At 43.4% G+C, this 19,267-nt stretch overlaps 1 protein-coding gene across 12 annotated transcripts in view; it reads right to left on the bottom strand.

Annotated features, from left to right (window-relative positions):
* The window catches only part of LOC110504497 (neuroblast differentiation-associated protein AHNAK), a 54,944-nt gene extending 37,528 nt beyond the window's left edge, over positions 1 to 17,416 (bottom strand). For 10 of the 12 annotated variants that reach the window (XM_036970323.1, XM_036970329.1, XM_036970330.1 and 7 more), the window contains exons 1-2: positions 16,989 to 17,416; positions 332 to 387 (exon numbers count right to left, since the gene is read on the bottom strand). The gene's annotated coding sequence lies outside the window, so the exon portion shown is untranslated. The remainder of the gene's footprint in view (positions 1 to 331; positions 388 to 16,988) is intronic. The other 2 variants (XM_036970334.1, XM_036970333.1) reach the window with 1 other exon arrangement.
* Positions 17,417 to 19,267: the final 1,851 nt, after the last annotated feature.

Here is a 19,267-nt window from a genome sequence, read left to right as displayed (position 1 = left end):
TTCTGACCACAGAACATTTCTGTATACGCCTCTTTCCTTCCTCCCTTGTTGGCGACATTGTTCGCGTTCGGTTTGGCGGTTTGGTATTCCTTAGACTTACGACACTGACTCCCCAGTTTTACAAAAAATGATCCTGCAACAGCTGCTACTACCAACAGTTAAAACAGTGTGATCTGGCAGGGCTTGACTGGCAGGGTTTGACTGGCAGGGCTTGACTGGCAGGGCTTGACTGGCCATTTCATATTAAGGGGGTTTACAGTGACCGATGTGTTTCGTGTCGTGTTGTCGTCAACATCTTGGAGGACTATATCTTTGAATGAAGGACACTTACGTGCTTTGGATTGCTCAAGCAAGGCCAAGGGCTCTGTCTCTTTGCTTCCTGTTTGTCTGTTAACAGAGGGACACACGGAGAGAGAAGAGGAATAGGAGTTAATCACATTGATTGATCGACTAGTTAGGTTCATTCTCACGTCCACAGGTCTCTCTTGCATATGTTACTCACACAAGAGAGCAACCAACGTCAACACACATTCATTCATGGCTTTCGGACAGACATAGAAACAAATTCATAAACTACGCCCGGACTAATATGCTACTGCTCCAGGGATATCTACATGACTAGGTCACACATCTTCAGTGTGTTCTGATTGTGTCTTCATAACAATGCAATGGACCTTCACCTCAGAGAGAATGGATCTTCACCTCAGAGAGAGAATGGACCTTCACCTCAGAGAGAATGGACCTTCACCTCAGAGAGAATGGACCTTCACCTCAGAGAGAATGGACCTTCACCTCAGAGAGAGAATGAACCTTCACCTCAGAGAGAATAGACCTTCGCCTTAGAGAGAATGGACCTTCGCCTCAGAGAGAATGGACCTTCACCTCAGAGAGAGAATGGACCTTCATCTCAGAGAGAATAGACCTTCACCTCAGAGAGAGAATGGACCTTCACCTCAGAGAGAGAATGGACCTTCACCTCAGAGAGAATGGACCTTGACCTAAGAGAGAATGGACCTTCACCTCAGAGAGAATAGACCTTCACCTCAGAGAGAGAATGGACCTTCACCTCAGAGAGAATAGACCTTCACCTCAGAGAGAGAATGGACCTTCACCTCAGAGAGAGAATAGACCTTCACCTCAGAGAGAATGGACCTTCACCTAAGAGAGAATGGACCTTCGCCTCAGAGAGAATGGATCTTCACCTCAGAGAGAATGGACCTTCACCTCAGAGAGAATGGACCTTCACCTCAGAGAGAATGGACCTTCACCTCAGAGAGAATAGACCTTCACCTCAGAGGGAATGGACCTTCGCCTCAGAGGGAATGGACCTTCACCTCAGAGAGAATAGACCTTCACCTCAGAGAGAATGGACCTTCGCCTCAGAGAGAATGGACCTTCACCTCAGAGAGAATGGACCTTCACCTCAGAGGGAATGGACCTTCGCCTCAGAGAGAATGGACCTTCGCCTCAGAGAGAATGGACCTTCGCCTCAGAGAGAATGGACCTTCACCTCAGAGAGAATAGACCTTCACCTCAGAGGGAATGGACCTTCACCTCAAAGAGAATAGACCTTCACCTCAGAGGGAATGGACCTTCGCCTCAGAGGGAATGGACCTTCACCTCAGAGAGAATAGACCTTCACCTCAGAGAGAATGGACCTTCGCCTCAGAGAGAATGGACCTTCACCTCTTAGAGAATGGACCTTCACCTAAGAGAGAATGGACCTTCGCCTCAGAGAGAATAGACCTTCACCTAAGAGAGAATGGGCTGTGTGCTCGAATTTTATACACCTGTCAGCAACGGGTGTGGCTGAAATAGACAAATCCTCTAATTTGAAGGGGTGTCCACATACTGCTGTATATATACTGTGTCAGCTCATCTGTAAAGAGTCAAGCGTGTTTTCAACACACGTAAATACTGAAAGTGGTACAGGTGGAGCAAGAGATTCTATCTTCCAATACCCACTGGACACAAACTGGTTGAATCAACATTGTTCATTTTCTCAGTGCCGAAAGAAATTAGCGAGAACATTGGTGACGACGTTGAATCAACGTGGAAAACTGATTCGATTTGCAAAAAAAGTCATCGAAGTAAAAGGGCATTTCGTCTTTTTTTCCCCACCTAACTTTTAACCTACATCCAGCGACATGGTGAAACGTTTTGTTGATTTCACATTAAATTCACGTTAGTGGACAACTCAACCAAATATAAATCAAAACTAGACGTTGAAACTGACGTCTTTGCCCAGCGGGTAATGTGAATTATGTGGCAGACCATAGCAGGCAGCCACACCATTTTTTAAATATGTACCACAGATCACTCAACACAACCAGAAAGACGCGACGCATGGCAGCTGGATCATTTCAGTTTTCCCAACGCAACACTAGTATGTTCAAACCACAACTTGAACACATCGCTGGACTATCAAATGTCACCAAAACAAGTCTCAAACAAAAACAGTCACGAGGTATTGGCCCTTTACTTAGACTGCTCCACCTGGGGAGTCAACACCTTGGCTTGTACACAGACCTCACATACCCAGCTGCTGTCCGCCGTAGGCCTAGTTCTGATGTCTGCATGTGGCTGCTAATACGTTTAGCCAAGATTCACTCTCAGTTCAGGTCTATTAACATGTTAGAAACAACTAGCGACTAGCCTTAGGCTAACTTAACAGTTAGCGTCTCGCTGGAGGTTATAGTATCTGCAGAAAATATTCACACTCCTTGAAGTTTTCCATATTTTGTTGTTTTACAACCTCAATTTAAAATAGATTAAATATAGATTTTTGGGGGGGTGGCACTGTCACTGGCCTTCACACAATACCCACGTAATGTCAAAGTGGAATTATCTTTTTCAAAATATACACCAATTAATTACAAATGAAAAGCTGAAATGTCTGGAGTCAATAAGTATTTATTGGGGGGGGGGGGGTATGATATTGGTGTCTCACTCATCATTATTCACAATTCATTATCCGTAATCATACACATTAATTTAGAAGTGTTTAGAAACATATACTATTCTTATATATGATCCTGGCCTTCTAGCCTTAATTTCTCAGAACAAGAATAGACTGACGCGTTTCAGAATAAAGTTATTTGTTTCTGGCCATTTTGAGCCTGAAATCGAACCCACAAATGCTGATGCTCCAAATACTCAACTAGTCTAAAGAAGGCCAGTTTGATTGCTTCTTTAATCAGGACAACAGTTTTCAGCTGTGCTAACATAATTGCAAAAGGGTTTTCTAATGATCAATTAGCCTTTTAAAATGATGAACTTGGATTAGCTAACACAATTGGAACACAGGGGTGATGGTTGCTGATAATGGGCCTCTGTACGCCTATGTAGATATTCCATTTAAAAAATCAGCCGTTTCCAGCTACAATAGTCATTTACAAGATTAACAATGTCTACACTGTATTTCTGATAAATTTGATGTTATTTTAATGGACAAAAAAAAAAGTGGTTTTCTTTCAAAAAACAAGGACATTTGTAAGGGACCCCAAACTTTTGAACGGTAGTGTATATATTTGTGTATAAAAGTGTTTCCAACGACATTTCTCGCATAATTAATTTTACCAACACATAAAGATCCCACCTTGTCTAAGCGTATTTAGTTTTGGCGACATTTTGAAAGTTTACTGAAAACCTTTTTTCTGTTTCCCATCAGGCCTGTCGGGACATTTTTCATCCCACATGTACTTTATATACATAAAAAGGTTGGATGGAAACCTGCTTACTGTCCCAATATTTTGGGATCTCACAGTACTAGCACATGTCTGAAGATGAAGAAATATCTGATTGATGATTCATAAAGTATCTGGAGAATTCTGTTTTCCTGAATGACAATGGTCCTTTTCAGCAGTGCCTTTAAGCTTTGATGCTTGAAATCAATAATAAAGATCTAATTGTTTAAGCATTATGCTAGCCAACTGCTTTGGTATTGATATATTTTCCAATTAAACTTTGCCATTTGTCTCGACAGTAAAAAGCTGAACCTTGGTATGTTGTATGTCAAGTGCCTCCCATCCGGCTTAGTTCACAATTCCTATCTACGTTTGAAGGTCTCCACTTTGACTAGAAGAGGGTACTGTGAAACAAAGAAGAGTCTTTTCTCTTGAGCAAAAACACCAACTGGTGGACTGGATTCCTCACAGACAGGCATGGACTAGTGACAACCTGCCCCCCCCCACCCACCCACCCCACCCCACACACAGACAAATTCTTTAAAGACAAGTTGTGTTTTTTTGAACAACTGTCATTAATCTGCTGCCTCCTCCCTTGTTGTGGTGAACAGCTGAACTGCTCTTTACGTACCAAGAAAATTACAGAAAATAACTGTGTTTCCAGTTTACAGACTCGTTCAGTGGCAGTTGAAAAACAGAAGTAAAAGTTTTAGTAAATGGTGAAAAGGGGAAAATCTTTACCGGATTTAGATTTATTACTTAAAACAGGATGAACCGGTTTTTAGGATCAACTCCAAACACAAACCTTTGACCCATAAAACAGTTACATTTGCATTGTGTTAACAAACTGCATCTTCGCTAGATTTATAGTTATCTATCACTCCGGTGTTCCGTTTGTGCTTTATCCGTTTGAAGTTGCAGAAGAGCAGAAACCAAGCGCGTCATAGCTACATGTTGTTGTCTATAGCGAATAGCCACCTGTGAGCTAGGAGTTAACAAGGGTTTGGTGAACGGATCCAACAAGTGTTTCTCTCTTTTCAAAACCCTCATTAAAAAAGGTCTTTCATCACAACCAAGCTAAAAACCTCTTCCTATCCTTACTGCTTTTATTGTTGGCGTAGCTAGCTAGTTGGTTGCCCGGCTACTGAAATAGATCGGCCAGTGGAGATAAACGCCAAGCGATACGAGGTTGGATTGTCACTGTGTTTGCATAGAGAGACTCAGGGTATGACAGTTGTCATTCATTTGTATTCATTTACCTCCTGTCACAAGGGGGGAGATCAACAACACACCGTAGGTAAGACGATGAGTCTCAAGGAATCCCATAAACGTGCACTCTGTCTGTAATCCGTTCAATTAAGCAGATTCGGGTAAGATTTGGTTGATCTGATTTGGAATTGGTTGTTTTTATGTCTGTTCGGAAGCATTTACTGACCACATAAATGGGCTCTTGCCACTGGGTGCTATTAACATAAGGACCTAGTCAACCTTGACTTGGCATCGATTTGTTACACGGGCATCACAAATCCAAAACACTGTGTACTATTGGTCACACCTACGTGGTAAAGCACCATTAGTCAAAGCAACGCGACTGGAATAACAGTTACAGAGATGTTCTGAGAAACACCAAAGTCACTGCTTCAGGTTGGTTTATAAAAGGAAACACTACTATTTTAATGATCACAATCACAGCAGTGCACACAGAGGAGAGGCGCTAGCTAGCTTGCTAAAGGGAGTGTGGGGCATGGGGCCTGGGCCGGGAATTAGACTGACTAGAATATTGATTGTACTCATGAGTGTACTGTCAAATTTCCGTCACCTTATGGGCTTTTCCACGTTCTAGTCAGTCAAACAAATAGATTGATTTCTATGTGCCTCCAGTCTTACCACCATCTCAGTGCTAGCTTACGTGCTAAGGGAATGGAGAAACGGGCTAGGCTACAAGTCCCACCTCAGGCAGTGCTAGCTTTTTTACATTTACATCATTTAGCAGGTGCACTTATCCAGAGAGACTTACAGTAGTGGGGGCAACAGGCTAAACGGCTGGGTGTTGTGCTCTACAGGGCTGAGCAGGACCCACCCTGGGCTGGGTGTTGTGCTCTACAGGGCTGAGCAGGACCCACCCTGGGCTGGGTGCTATGCGGTGCAGTGCTGTGCTACGAGGCTGGGCCCCACCTTGCCTCGAGTCCTGTCTCAGTGAAGGTTGTTTGCTTGCTAAGAGCTTGTAGCAACAGGCTACAGGGCTAGACACCCTTGCCTCTCAGTGCTAGCTAGGTTGCTAAGAGAGCAACTAATGGGCTAGGCAACAGGCCTGGGTGTTGTGTTGTGCTCTACAGGGCTGAGCAGGCCCCACTCTGGGCTGGGTGTTGTGTTCTACAGGGCTGAGCAGGCCCCACTCTGGGCTGTGTGCTGTGCTCTACAGGGCTGAGCAGGCCCCACTCTGGGCTGGGTGCTATGCTCTACAGTGCTGAGCAGGACCCACTCTGGGCTGGGTGTTGTGCTCTACAGGGCTGAGCAGGCCCCACTCTGGGCTGGGTGCTATGCTCTACAGGGCTGAGCAGGCCCCACTCTGGGCTGGGTGCTATGCTCTACAGGGCTGAGCAGGCCCCACTCTGGGCTGTGTGCTGTGCTCTACAGGGCTGAGCAGGCCCCACTCTGGGCTGGGTGCTATGCTCTACAGTGCTGAGCAGGACCCACTCTGGGCTGGGTGCTGTACTCTACAGTGCTGAGCAGGCCCCACTCTGGGCTGGGTGCTGTGCTCTACAGGGCTGAGCAGGCCCCACCCTGGGCTCCAGTCTCACACATTACTTGATAGCACTGTCAGGCCAGCTGGACCGGAGCCCAGTCTCTCCTCTGTACCTCTCCCACAGTGACTAACTCCAGAGAAATGACCTACACTCACTCTACCCAGCCTCTCTGTGTGCTGCCTGCAAACTCAGAGCATGTCAGCACAGGGTCCAGCCACAAAACATAATCACTTTTCTTTCTTTCTTCATTTGGTTGCGTCGTGTTAGGCAACTACAATCATCGTCACTGAATGGATCTCTGTACCTGATTGTGCCAAGGAGCCATATAGACACTCCAGTTTGGTAAACACCTAGAGAGTTAGTCTCGTATCTGGTAAACACCTAGAGAGTTAGTCTCGTACCTGGTAAACACCTAGAGAGTTAGTCTCGTATCTGGTAAACATCTAGAGAGTTAGTCTCGTATCTGGTAAACACCTAGAGAGTTAGTATTGTATCTGGTAAACACCTAGAGAGTTAGTCTCATATCTGGTAAACACCTAGAGAGTTAATCTCGTATCTGGTAAACACCTAGAGAGTTAGTCTCGTATCTGGTAAACACCTAGAGAGTTAATCTCGTATCTGGTAAACACCTAGAGAGTTAATCTCGTATCTGGTAAACACCTAGAGAGTTAGTCTCGTATCTGGTAAACACCTAGAGAGTTAGTCTCGTATCTGGTAAACACCTAGAGAGTTAGTCTCGTATCTGGTAAACACCTAGAGAGTTAGTATTGTATCTGGTAAACACCTAGAGAGTTAGTCTCGTATCTGGTAAACACCTAGAGAGTTAGTCTCATATCTGGTAAACACCTAGAGAGTTAATCTCGTATCTGGTAAACACCTAGAGAGTTAGTCTCGTATCTGGTAAACACCTAGAGAGTTAGTCTCGTATCTGAAAGGATCTTAAGTTGATTGATTGAAGACAACTATCAAGAATAGATTGAAAAGTGGTTCGTGATAAAGATCACTAATCATCAAGGATCTATGGACTCTGGTCTAAAGTAGTGCACTATGAAGTGCATAGGGTGCCATTTGGGACACACAGCCTAAGCTAAGGAGAATAGACATACTGAATTATCCCAATGCTATCAAACAGAATTGTCTCAATGTTTTGCTCCTCCCTTTGTTTTTGCATAAGGTTTTGCATAAGCAAACGTGAAAATGTTGTAGATCGACAGAGGCAAATGCGATTCTTCTACAGTGCATGGTGTGAAAAACCTCAAATCATAAAGCATAACATTGATCAATAATAAATCCTTTTATTGAAATTATTTACATTTAGTTTCCAAATGCTCATCAAAATACATCAACAGATAAGGACTGCATACAAGTATTGTGTTATTTACCTAGTAGGCTGTTGTTGTCTGTCCCAAAGTGACAGGAACACTGTTTATTGTTTGTGTGAATGTCACCAGTGACTAATGGTAATCCCACACCTCCATTTAAATCTTAATGGTAATTACAGGCTAATGTCGCACCTCAATTTTAATCTTTAAAGGAATGGTTTCCCCTGGAGCTTTGGAAATCAACATTTAATACCAGAAACTCTATGAAATGTTATAGTTATTGTTGAGTTGAATCATTCTAATGTTTTCCAGTGACATGACATATTGATAGATAGTGTGTAACACACCTGTAACTTTTTGACTGTTTGCAACTTTAAAAACCTTCTTCACATTCCGGAGGTTTTATTTCAGCGTTGAAGAACAGCTGTGGTTGGAAACAAATGGGTTTTAACAAGTAAAGACAAGTGCTGAGCAGGAGGTAAAGAAATTACAGTTGAAAAAAACACACGTGAGCCTGAATATGTTGCCAGCCGGGAAAACGACCTCAACAAAGCAACAAGCATTACTCGCACTGCCACCCAGACATTTAGGCACTCCACTCCGAGTGCATCTCAGTGCTGCAGGCGTCACTACAGACACTAGTATACCCGGACCAATGTTGAAAACTCAATGCCCCCTCCTTTGCTAAAAATATTTTCTGAATACTCTAAAATCTCAGGAAATAAAATGGAACGTGGAGGGGGAAAAAATAAATAATGACAATAGAATAAAAAAATCCTGATCTAAAGCTTTAAGTGGACCACAAAAAAAACTTATATTATCTTTATTTAACTCGGCAAGTCAGTTAAGAACAAATTCTTATTTTCAATGACGGCCTAGGAGCAGTGGATTAACTGCTTTGTTCAGGGGCAGAACGACAGATTTGTACCTTGTCAGCTCTGGGATTTGAACTTGCAACATTCCGGTTACTAGTCCAACACTCTACCCACTAGGCTACCCTGCCGTCCCATTGCTCAACAATAAACCTCTTCAGAACGGCATGGCTCCAAAATGTTTTCAGATGTATTCTGGGTAATAAGAATTACCCTATCCGAAGACATTCTTTAAAAAAGTATACTCGGTCATAACAAACTTTATACGGGCAAATAAAACTCATGGAATAAAAAGGAAGGTTTTACATCTTCCTAATAAGTCTGAGGTGGTTTTAACCTTCCAGACTTGAAATTGTATCTGCTCACCACCCAGGGCTTTAACTTGCGAAATATACTTAGTTAAATCCACTAAAGGGGGGAAATGGGTAGATATTGAAGATGAAGATACATGCTCATCCCCAGAATCTTTTCACTTGTCTATTTTCAAATGATGAAGAACATTAGCAACTTAGAAACATATTCAACAAGAACCCATATCACTCCCTTAAAACACAACACTGTGGAACAATCCTTGGATAGCTTTTGTGAATTCGCCAATAAATTGGCATATAAACTATAAATGGGAAATACATTGATTTCCATAACAGAATTTAAAAAACAATTTTGGACTGACCAAAAAACGCTGGAGGAGATGGAGGATAAAAAAAATAAAAGGATTTACTTCAGATACCGATCAAGGCCCAAATCCCCGTCATTCGCATGAAGGAGAGACAGAAATATAGGGGTCGTAGGTCAGGGTGCCTTGTAAGAATCCGACAGCGAGTGGGTGACCCACCTCTACCATCAGTTCTAATAGCCAACGTGCAATCATTCCATAATAAACTGGATGAGCTCCGATCAAGACTATCCTACCAACGGGACATTAAAAACAGTAATATCTTATGTTTCACCTAGTCGTGGCTGAGCGAGGAGGCAGCGCTCCTAGTGGCCAGGGACTTTAATGCAGAGAAACTTAAATAAGTTTGACCTAATTTCTACCAGCACGTTACAACAAGAGGAGAAAAAAAACTCTAGACCACCTTTACTCCACACAGTGACACGTACAAAGCTCTCCCTCAACCCTCCATTTGGCAAATCTGACCATAACTCTATACTCCTGCTTCCTGCTTACAAGCTCAAACTAAAGCAGGAACTACCAGTGGCTCGCTTAATACCAAAGTGGTCAGATGACGCAGATGGTAAGCTACAGTACTGTTTGCTAGCACTGTTTGCCCTCCGACGAACCATCAAACAGGCAAAGCGTCAATACAGGACTAAGATTGAATCCTACTACACCGGCTCCAACGCTCATCGGATGTGGCAGGGCTTGCAAACTATTACAGATTACAAAGGGAAGCACAGCTGCGAGCTGCCCAGTGACACAAGCCTACCAGACCAGCTAAATTACTTCTATGCACACTTCGAGGCAAGCAACACTGAAGCATGCATAGAGCACCAGCTGTTCCGGACGACTGTGTGAGTACCAGCTGTTCCGGACGACAGTCTCTATAGCCGGTGTGAGTAAGACATTTAAACAGGTCAACATTCACAAGGCCGCAGGGCCAGACAGATTACCAGGACATGCACTTCGAGCACATGCTGACCAAGCGTCTTCACTGAAATTTTCAACCTGTCCCTGACCTAGTCTGTAATACCAACATGTTTCATGCAGACCACCATAGTCCCTGTGCCCACGAACACCAAGGTAACCTGCCTAAATGACTACCGACCCGTAGCACTCACGTTTGTAGCCATGAAGTGCTTTGAAAGGCTGTTCATGGCTCACATCAACACCATTATCTCAAAAACCCTAGACCAACTCCAATTTGCATACCGCCCCAGCAGATCCACAGATGATGCAATCTCTATTGCACGCCACACTGCCCTTTCCCACCTGGACAAAGGGAACACAGCTCAGCATTCAACACCACCATAGTGCCCTAAAAACCTCCCTCTGAACCTGGATGATGGGCTTCCTGATGTGCCGCCCCCAGGTGGTGATGGTAGGTAGCAGCACATCTGCCACGCTGATCCCTAACACTGCACTCCCCAGGGGTTTGTGCTCAGTCCCCTCCTGTACACCCTGTTCACCCATGACCACATGGCCAATCACGACTCCAACACCATCGTTAAGTTTGCCGATGACACAACAGTGGTAGGCCTGATCAACGACAACAATGAGACAGCCTATAGGGAGGAGGTCAGAGACCTGGCAGTGTGGTGAGAGGATAACAACCTCTCCCTCAACATGATCAAAACAAAGGAGATGATTGTGGCCTACAGGAAAAGGAGGACCGAGCACACCCCCATTCTCATCAACGGGGCTGTAGTGGAGCAGGTTGAGAGCTTCAAGTTCCTTGGTGTCCACATCACCAACAAACTGTCATGGTCCAAACATACCAAGACAGTCGTGAAGAGGGCACAGCAAAACCTTTTTCCCCCTCAAGAGACTGAAAAGATTTGGCATGGGTCCTCAGATCCTCAAAAAGTTCTACAGCTGCACCATCGAGAGCATGGCAGCATCACTGCCGGGTATGGTAACTGCTCGGGCTCCTACCGCAAGGCACTACCGAGGGTAGTGCGTATGGCCCAGTACATCACTGGGGCCAAGCTTCTTGCCATCCAGGACCTCTATACCAGTCAGAGGATTGTCTTAAAAATTGCAAACGATTCCAGCCACCCTAGTCATAGACTGTTCTCTCTGCTACTGCAGGGCAAGCGGTTCCCGGAGCACGAAGTCTAGGTCCAAAAGGCTTCTTAACAGCTTCTACTCCCAAGCCATAAGACTCCTGAACAGCTTACCAAATGGCTACCTGAGGGAATGGGGTGGGAGTGAGTGGGGAATGGTGCAGGAGTGGGGATGAAGGAGGGGAGGTAAGTGGGAAGGGGCAGGATGGAGTGGGGAGGAGGAGGGAGAGAGTGGGGAGGAGGGAGTAGGGAGGTGAGAGTGGGGGGGGGGTGGTGAGGAAGGGAATGGGGTGGCAGTGAGTGGGGAATGGGGCAGGAGTGGGGATGAAGGAGGGGAGGTAAGTGGGAAGGGGGGAAAGATTGGGGAGTGGGTAGGAGGATGGGGGAGGAGGGAGGGCTAGGCAGGGAGGGCTGAGGAGGGAGTGGCTCTCTGGAAATCTGTGTACAATCACTCAGTCTGAAAGAGGTATTTTTAAAGAATTACTGTCATGAACATTGCTACAGTTCATTATGGCAAAATACACTACATGACCAAAAGTATGTGGACACCTGCTCGTCAAACATTTCATTCTAAAATCATGGGCATTAGTAAGGAGTTATTAATGCTCCCCCCTGTGCTGCGATAACAACCTCCACTCTTCTGGGAAGTCTTTCCACTAGATGTTGCAACATTGGTGCAGGGACTTTGGGTCTTCGGTTGGGTCACTGATGTTGGGCGATTAGGCCTGGCTCATAGTCGGCGTTCCAATTCATCACAAAAGGTGTTCGATGGGGCTGAGGTAAGGGCTCTGTGCAGGCCAGTCAAGTTGTTCCACACCGAACTTGACAAACAATTTTTTTAGGACCTTGCTTTGTGCATGGCGGCACTGTCATGCTGAAACAGGAAATGGCCTTCCCCAAACTGTTGCCACAAAGTTGGAAGCGCAGAATCATCTAGAAAGTCATTGTATGCTGTACCGTTAAGATTTCCCTTCACTGGAACTAAGGGACCTAGCCTGCCAGATGGTGAAGCGTGATTCATCGCTCCAGAGTCCACTGCTTCAGAGTCCACTGCTCCAGAGTCCACTGCTCCAGAGTCCACTGCTTCAGAGTCCACTGCTCCAGAGTCCACTGCTCCAGAGTCCAATGCTCCAGACTCCATTTCGGCCAACGCTTGTGCATAGTGATCTTAGGCTGGTGTGTGTGCGGCTGCTCAGCCATGGAAACCCATTTCAAGAAGCTCCTGATGAACAGTTCTTGTGCTGACGTTACTTCCAGAGGCAGTTTGGAACTCGGTAGTGAGTGTTCCAACCAAGGACAGACGATTTTTACGCGCTGCGCGCTTCAGCACTCGGGGGTCCCGTTCTGTGAGCTTGTGTGGCCTACCACTTTGCCATTGAGCCGTTGTTGCTCCTAGATGTTTCCACTTCACAATAACCACGCTCACATTTGACCAGGGCAGCTTTACCAGGGCATTCATTTGCCAAACTGACTTGTTGGAAAGGTGGCATCCTATGACGGTGCCACATTGAAAGTCACTGAGCTCTTCAGTAAAGCCATTCTACTGCCAATGTTTGTCAATGAAGATTCAGAGAAATAAGCTTTTTTGTGCATATGGAACATTTCTGGGATCGTTTATTTCAGCTCATGAAACATGGGACAAACACTTTACATGTTGCATTTATATTTCTGTTCAGTGTACTCATGTATATGTAGCGTAAGTCCATGAGTCAAGAGAGATTTTTTTAGTTGGGTTTACAGTTACACAGAGGGGGAGGAAAACCCCCACAATATTGGAGCTTTAGTCAACAATTTCCCAAGTTGGGATCAATAAAGTATTACTGTATACTTCTAGTCCTTATTTCACCAATTCTGATGGACGGACAGCTGCTTCAGGGCACCAGGTGTGAAATCTATGTGATAAATAAAATCAATGACTTAAATGGCCCAATTATCTACAATTAAAACACCCAGGGAACAATCAGACACAGAGATGAATACAAGTGTTAAAATAAAATCTCTCTCTCTCTCTCACACAATTCAATTTCAAGGGCTTTAGTGGCATGTTAACATTGCCAAAGCAAGTGAAGTAGATAATAACAAAAGTGAAATAAACAATAAAAAGTAACAGTAAACATGACACTCACAGAAGTTCCACAAGACATTCACAAAATAATAAAGACCTTTCAAATGTCATATTGTGTCTATATAAAGTGTTGTAATGACGTGCAAATAGTTAAAGTACAAAAGGGAAGATTAATAAACATAAATATGGGTTGTATTTACAATGGTGTTTGTTCTTCACTGGTTGCCCTTTTCTTGTGGCAACAGGTCACAAATCTTGCTGCTGTGATGGAACACTGTGGAATTTCACCCAGTAGATATGGGAGTTTATCAAAATTGGGTTTGTTTTTGAATTCTTTGTGGGTCTGTGTAATCTGAGGGAAATATGTGTCTCTAATATGGTCATGCATTTGGCAGGAGGTTAGGAAGTGCAGCTCAGTTTCCACCTCATTTTGTGGGCAGTCTGCACATAGCCTGTCTTCTCTTGGGAGCCATGTCTGCCTACGGCGGCCTTTCTCAATAGCAAGGCTATGCTCACTGAGTCTGTACATAGTCAAAGCTTTCCTTAAGTTTGGGTCAGTCACAGTGGTCAGGTATTCTGCCACTGTTTACTCTCTGTTTAGGGCCAAACAGCATTCTAGTTTGCTCTGTTTTTTTGTTAATTCTTTCCAATGTGTCAAGTAATTATCTTTTAGTTTTCTCTCTCTCGCTCTCTCTCTCTTCTCTCTTTTCTCTCTCTCTTTCTCCCCTCTCCCTCCTCTCTCTCCCCCTTTCAAATGGGCCCGTGATGAGGAAATGAAAAAAGGAAGTGTGCGAGAGTCTGGGCTCTTTCCATCTCACACTGGCACAGTGAGAATGCCACTCCTCTCCTCTGCTATCAACAGTTGGCAGAGGAAAGCTGTGGTGGCAGGCTTGTTGGAATACAATGATGAGTGTTCTACGAATTCCATGTCCACTGGATGGATAGAACACATGAGTAAATAACGATGTCAGGGGGTTGTCACGAAAGGCTCTGTTCTGAATCAGAGGTTTTCTTAAAAATATTGCTTACTTTTTTCCAATCCAATTTTTGACACTTACTATATTCTCTGTTTTGAACAAGTACTACCGAGTCAAATGAACTGTTCAAAACACTGAATACATGCTATACTTTTACATACCTTCACAATAATAGGAAAAGTTTACATTTAAAGGTCTAGTACAGTCAAAAACGTGATTTTACTGTGTCGCCACACTATGGGGTTGGAATAATATTGTGAATTTGTGAAAATGGTGATAATTCCCCTTTTAGTGTTAGAGCTGTTGGGAAAAATGGACTAAAATTACAGCCTATTTCGTTGGGGTGGCGTTTTGGCCTGCCAGGTGACATCACCAGGCGGAAAATTTAGTTAAGAATGTTCCACATTTCTCGGTCAATAACAGCTAGTTTTCAGTTTCCCCTCCCCCACTCAGACCACTCCCAGACAGACCTTGCAAAAGTATTGCTTGAGAAATTGCTTGTGCTGTCTAAAATCCCTGGGAAATATATTTTCCATAACAAAATATATAGTATTTTCAGCTGTTTTAAGCTCAATTACAAAAACCTAAAGACACAAAAACAAAACTTAAGAACTGGCAGCATAGAAATAGCACACATAGAACAGATCTACAACTTGACTAATGTGTTATTTAAGTCAGTGAAGTACAATTCTTATTTACAATGACAGGCTTCCAGGGAACAGTCCGGTTCAGGGGCAGAACAACAGATTTGTACCTTGTTAGCTCGGGGATTCGATCCAGCAACCTTTCAGTTACTGGCTCAATGCGCTAACCACTAGGCTACCTGCCACCCCAATGACAGATCTATAGCACACTATGTGAATTCGGTAGGGTTGCCCAAAAAGTTACATATTGCCACTTTAAGCATGACTTGACCGACCATACAGCCCATCACTTCGACAGGAACAATTGGAGAACGTTAAGACTTTTACAGCTTTAAGGCATTCTGTGTGAGCTCGCTGGCTCTGGTGACATCCTATAGCTAGTGTTCTCTGGGAGAGCGGTATTCTTTTCCTCGCTGTTTCACAGAAGAACGTCGGCCAGGGTGTGGCAGAAGGGGAAAGGGAGAGCTTTTAAAAATATTAATTTCCACCCAACTATTACAAAGCATAATGTTTGAGGGATCGATGTCGCTACATCTCTATCTATGTCTATTGTGATGAAGAAACTAACAAAAATGTGTCTGTTTCGTTTGATCATAACTCTTCAAGGTTAATACACGCCTGAAGTTACAACAGCGTAGTTGTTCTGTTATTCAAACACATTCTGTATCTTCGTTTCTGAGCTCGATTTTTTTTTTTTTTTTAACGATGTCTCTATGTGCTGCAGGAGTCTTGATTATTTTCCCCTCTTTTCCTCAGACCTGGTTTCAATTAGTAAGTATTTCCTAACCACTACATTCCATTACCATACCCCACCCACCCTCCTAAATTCTCTCTCTCTCTCCACCCTGGCTAGAATCCCAGGATAAAACGAATCGACTGAAAACTGCGAGTGAGAAAGTCCGTAAAACTCCACCCATGTCAACACGTTAAACTGAGAAAACTTTTTGTTTGTTGCTAAATTCGAAATGTACCGTTTTTTTGTTATACTATATTAAACCTGTTACTATATTACACTCTGAAACCCGTTGGTTTCGAGAAGATGGGTTATACATATGTTGTTCTAAGACTTCTGTACATGATTGCAGATTGTGTGCAATTCTTTTCTCTCTCTCTTCCCTTGGTGCGCCTCCCTGAACCAGAAGCAGGAGGAGGTGAAGGACTTGTAAGAGAGTAGAATCCACACCCAAGTCTGTATCTTAAAACGCTTTATGGGGAACTGCCTTTACTGATAGCCATTTCTTAGCAAATAATTACTCATACTCAACACAAACACTCGACTTGATAGATTAGAGGCAAATAGAACAAATATAATTTAACTTGACAGGTTTTTCATCAATGATGATGTTTGGGGCGGTTTCTTTAAACAACTCTCTTTTTTCTTTACTGCGTGCAGGGCAGGGTTAGGATAAGAATATCAATATCCACGTTGCTGAGATGAAATCACAACCGGACTAGGCTATACATTTGCATGGGTTTTTAAAATTATATAAAATATATAAAAAAAATGGTATAACACATCCCCGGGAAACTTAAATTAGTCTGGCATGTAAATCCTTCACGTGAGTGGCGTCGCTTCATATACCCTAGTCAGCTGTATTTAGTAACAGAGTGTGAAATGAGAAGTGAGACCCATGTCACCGTTCATGTGGGTGGGGACACACACCCACTTCATCTCGTGCTCTACATTACAGAACTTTGAACGAGAAAACAAAGTAGCACCGCGGACCACCACCCTTCCTCTTCAGTTACTGTGGTGAAAGACTATCATTCTTATTTAAAAACATGTTATGTAAATTTAGCTTTAAAACAGCACGATTGCCACGTCATTTAAACATATGTATTATAACTTTTGGGGGGAGTTTACCAGATATGATACCATCACCATCATAAACTGTTAAAAATAATCTAAATTAAAATTGTAATGACAAAAGTAAATTGTTGTTTTTACCTGAGCAGTCTGAGCTGCAACAACTTCAACACAGCAACTTGAGCATCGTTGGCAATGTCCTCTTCCCCTCCTGCTGTCCCAGCAGTCGATAAAAGCACGTCTTCTTCTTCCCAATCAAACGTTCTTTCTCACTTCTAAAATACTTGTCTTTCTCTATCAACCCGAGTCTCCCTCCGTGTCCAGGGCGTTTTTCTCTCTCCCCTCCCTTCTCACTCTCTCCCCTTAGAGAGTGCGTGTTGCCTTTTTTTTTTCTGGTCTGCGTGGCTGTTGCTCCGGGCGATGCAGAATGGTTGGACGTGCGAACGGGTAGGGCTACTGGTCTTGGATAAAGGGAGGAATAGAGGGCGGGAGGTAACGGGAGGTGTAGAAGGGAGTGGCCGTAGTCTCCCTTTCTGTCTCTGCCCATCCAATGCAACTTGACTCAGGGGGGACATAACATAGTAAACTCAATCCGGGACATTCAAATGATACAAAACAAAAATACAAACGCAACATGCAATAATTTCACGATTTTATTGAGTTACACTTCCTGTATGGAAATGAGTCAATTGAAATGGATTCATTGGGCCCTAATCTATGGATTTGTTATGATTGGGCAGGGTGGTTTCACCATGGTCCAGTTCCCCAACAAAATACATTTATAACAGAGTTTTAGAGAGTAAAGAAACTCAATGTGTTTCAAATATACCTTTTTTTTTGTATCTTTTTCATTGAAGAAATGCTCTCTCTTGTTTCTCTATAATCTTTTGCAATACTTTTTTTGTTGGAATCGATAGGAATTGAACAATATAATTTTTTTGTGAAGGAGCTTTGGTTGAAACGGAGCAGTTACAATTGTATTGATTTGAATAACTGTCCAACTTTACTCTCTCAGATTCAAGAGATCCCATTCAAAACTTGAAACAAACCTTTGTTATGATATATTATAAGCGTCCCAAATGGGACCCTATTCATAACTGGCACCAGAGTCCTGGTCAAAAGTAGTGCACTTTAAAGGGAACAGGGGACAGTTTGCAGAAACAAGGTGGCAGGTAGCCTAGTGGTTAGAGTGTCGGACCAGTAACTGAAAGGTTGCTGGTTCAAATACTTCAGCTGATAAAGTAAAACATTTGCTGATGTGCCCTTGAGCAGGGCACTTAGCATGAATTTGTTCCAGGTGAGCTGTACTACTGCTGTAAAACAGCACCTATCCAGGTGTATATACAAAAATGCTGTGTTTTGGAAGGGGTAACACAGTTTCTTCATTGTTATTGGCATCAGCTCCATCATTCCAGCAGTGCTGTGTCACCCAATACTGTTCTTCATACCATAGAAAATAGTGTTCTTCATACCATAGACAATACTGTTCTTCATACCACAGAAAATACTGTTCTTCATACCATAGAAAATACTGTTCTTCATACCATAGAAAATACTGTCCTTCATACCATAGCCAATGCTTCACTGTATAATTTTACCCTCATTGCGTTTGGCTCATTTTCAATGCTAGTCTCACGGCAGCAACTCAGCAACTGTGGCTGGCCGCTCTTTCAACTGCATGACTTTGTCTACACACGTCCTAAAATAGCATTATACATATCATCTTTGTTACTAGCATTGATGTCAAATACATCCCAAATGGCACCCTATTCCCTATATAGAGCACTACTTTTGACCAGAGTCCTATGGGCAATGGCACCCTATTCGCTATATAGTGCACTACTTTTGACCAGAGGCCCCAGTACATAGGGAATAGGGTGAAATTTATGGCGTAGACATGCAGGGGCGTTGTCTAACTTGGTTCTAGGTAGGCTACTCTTTCAGAAGTTATTGTCGTGACCTGAATACACAGGATCAGTGGGCACGTAGAGAAAGGTGTAATATCGAGAGAAAAAAAAATGGTATCTTTTTGTTTTTGTTTTGTTCATGCGACGCTGAACATGTATGTGATTAAATAGCACAGTTAGAACAACATGACGAGCCAACTTGAATTAACATCTTGAGAGTTTTTTCAAATTCCTGTAGAGTTTTAGAGATGATGATTTCAGATGAGATATATGTGCATTTATCTCATTACTCAGATATTGGCCTTTTTTCTTTTTGTCCCTTGAACCACCGCTAGTCAAACTGAATTAAACTGGATGTCTTTTTAGTATTTCCTTAAATGTCAATCAGCAGTGCAATGTGTGTGTGTGTGTGTGTGTGTGTGTGTGTGTGTGCAGAGCATGGGTACTTGCACTTAGGTGTGTCTATGCGGGCGTGCACTTGTAGGTACGTGTGCTTGCCAATCCTCTCATATC

This window comes from Oncorhynchus mykiss, chromosome 31 (genome assembly GCF_013265735.2).
Source record: "Oncorhynchus mykiss isolate Arlee chromosome 31, USDA_OmykA_1.1, whole genome shotgun sequence".
Taxonomy (NCBI): domain Eukaryota; kingdom Metazoa; phylum Chordata; class Actinopteri; order Salmoniformes; family Salmonidae; genus Oncorhynchus; species Oncorhynchus mykiss.
The sequence above is the reverse complement of the archived record's forward strand: the minus strand, read 5'-3'. Positions and strand labels throughout refer to the sequence as shown.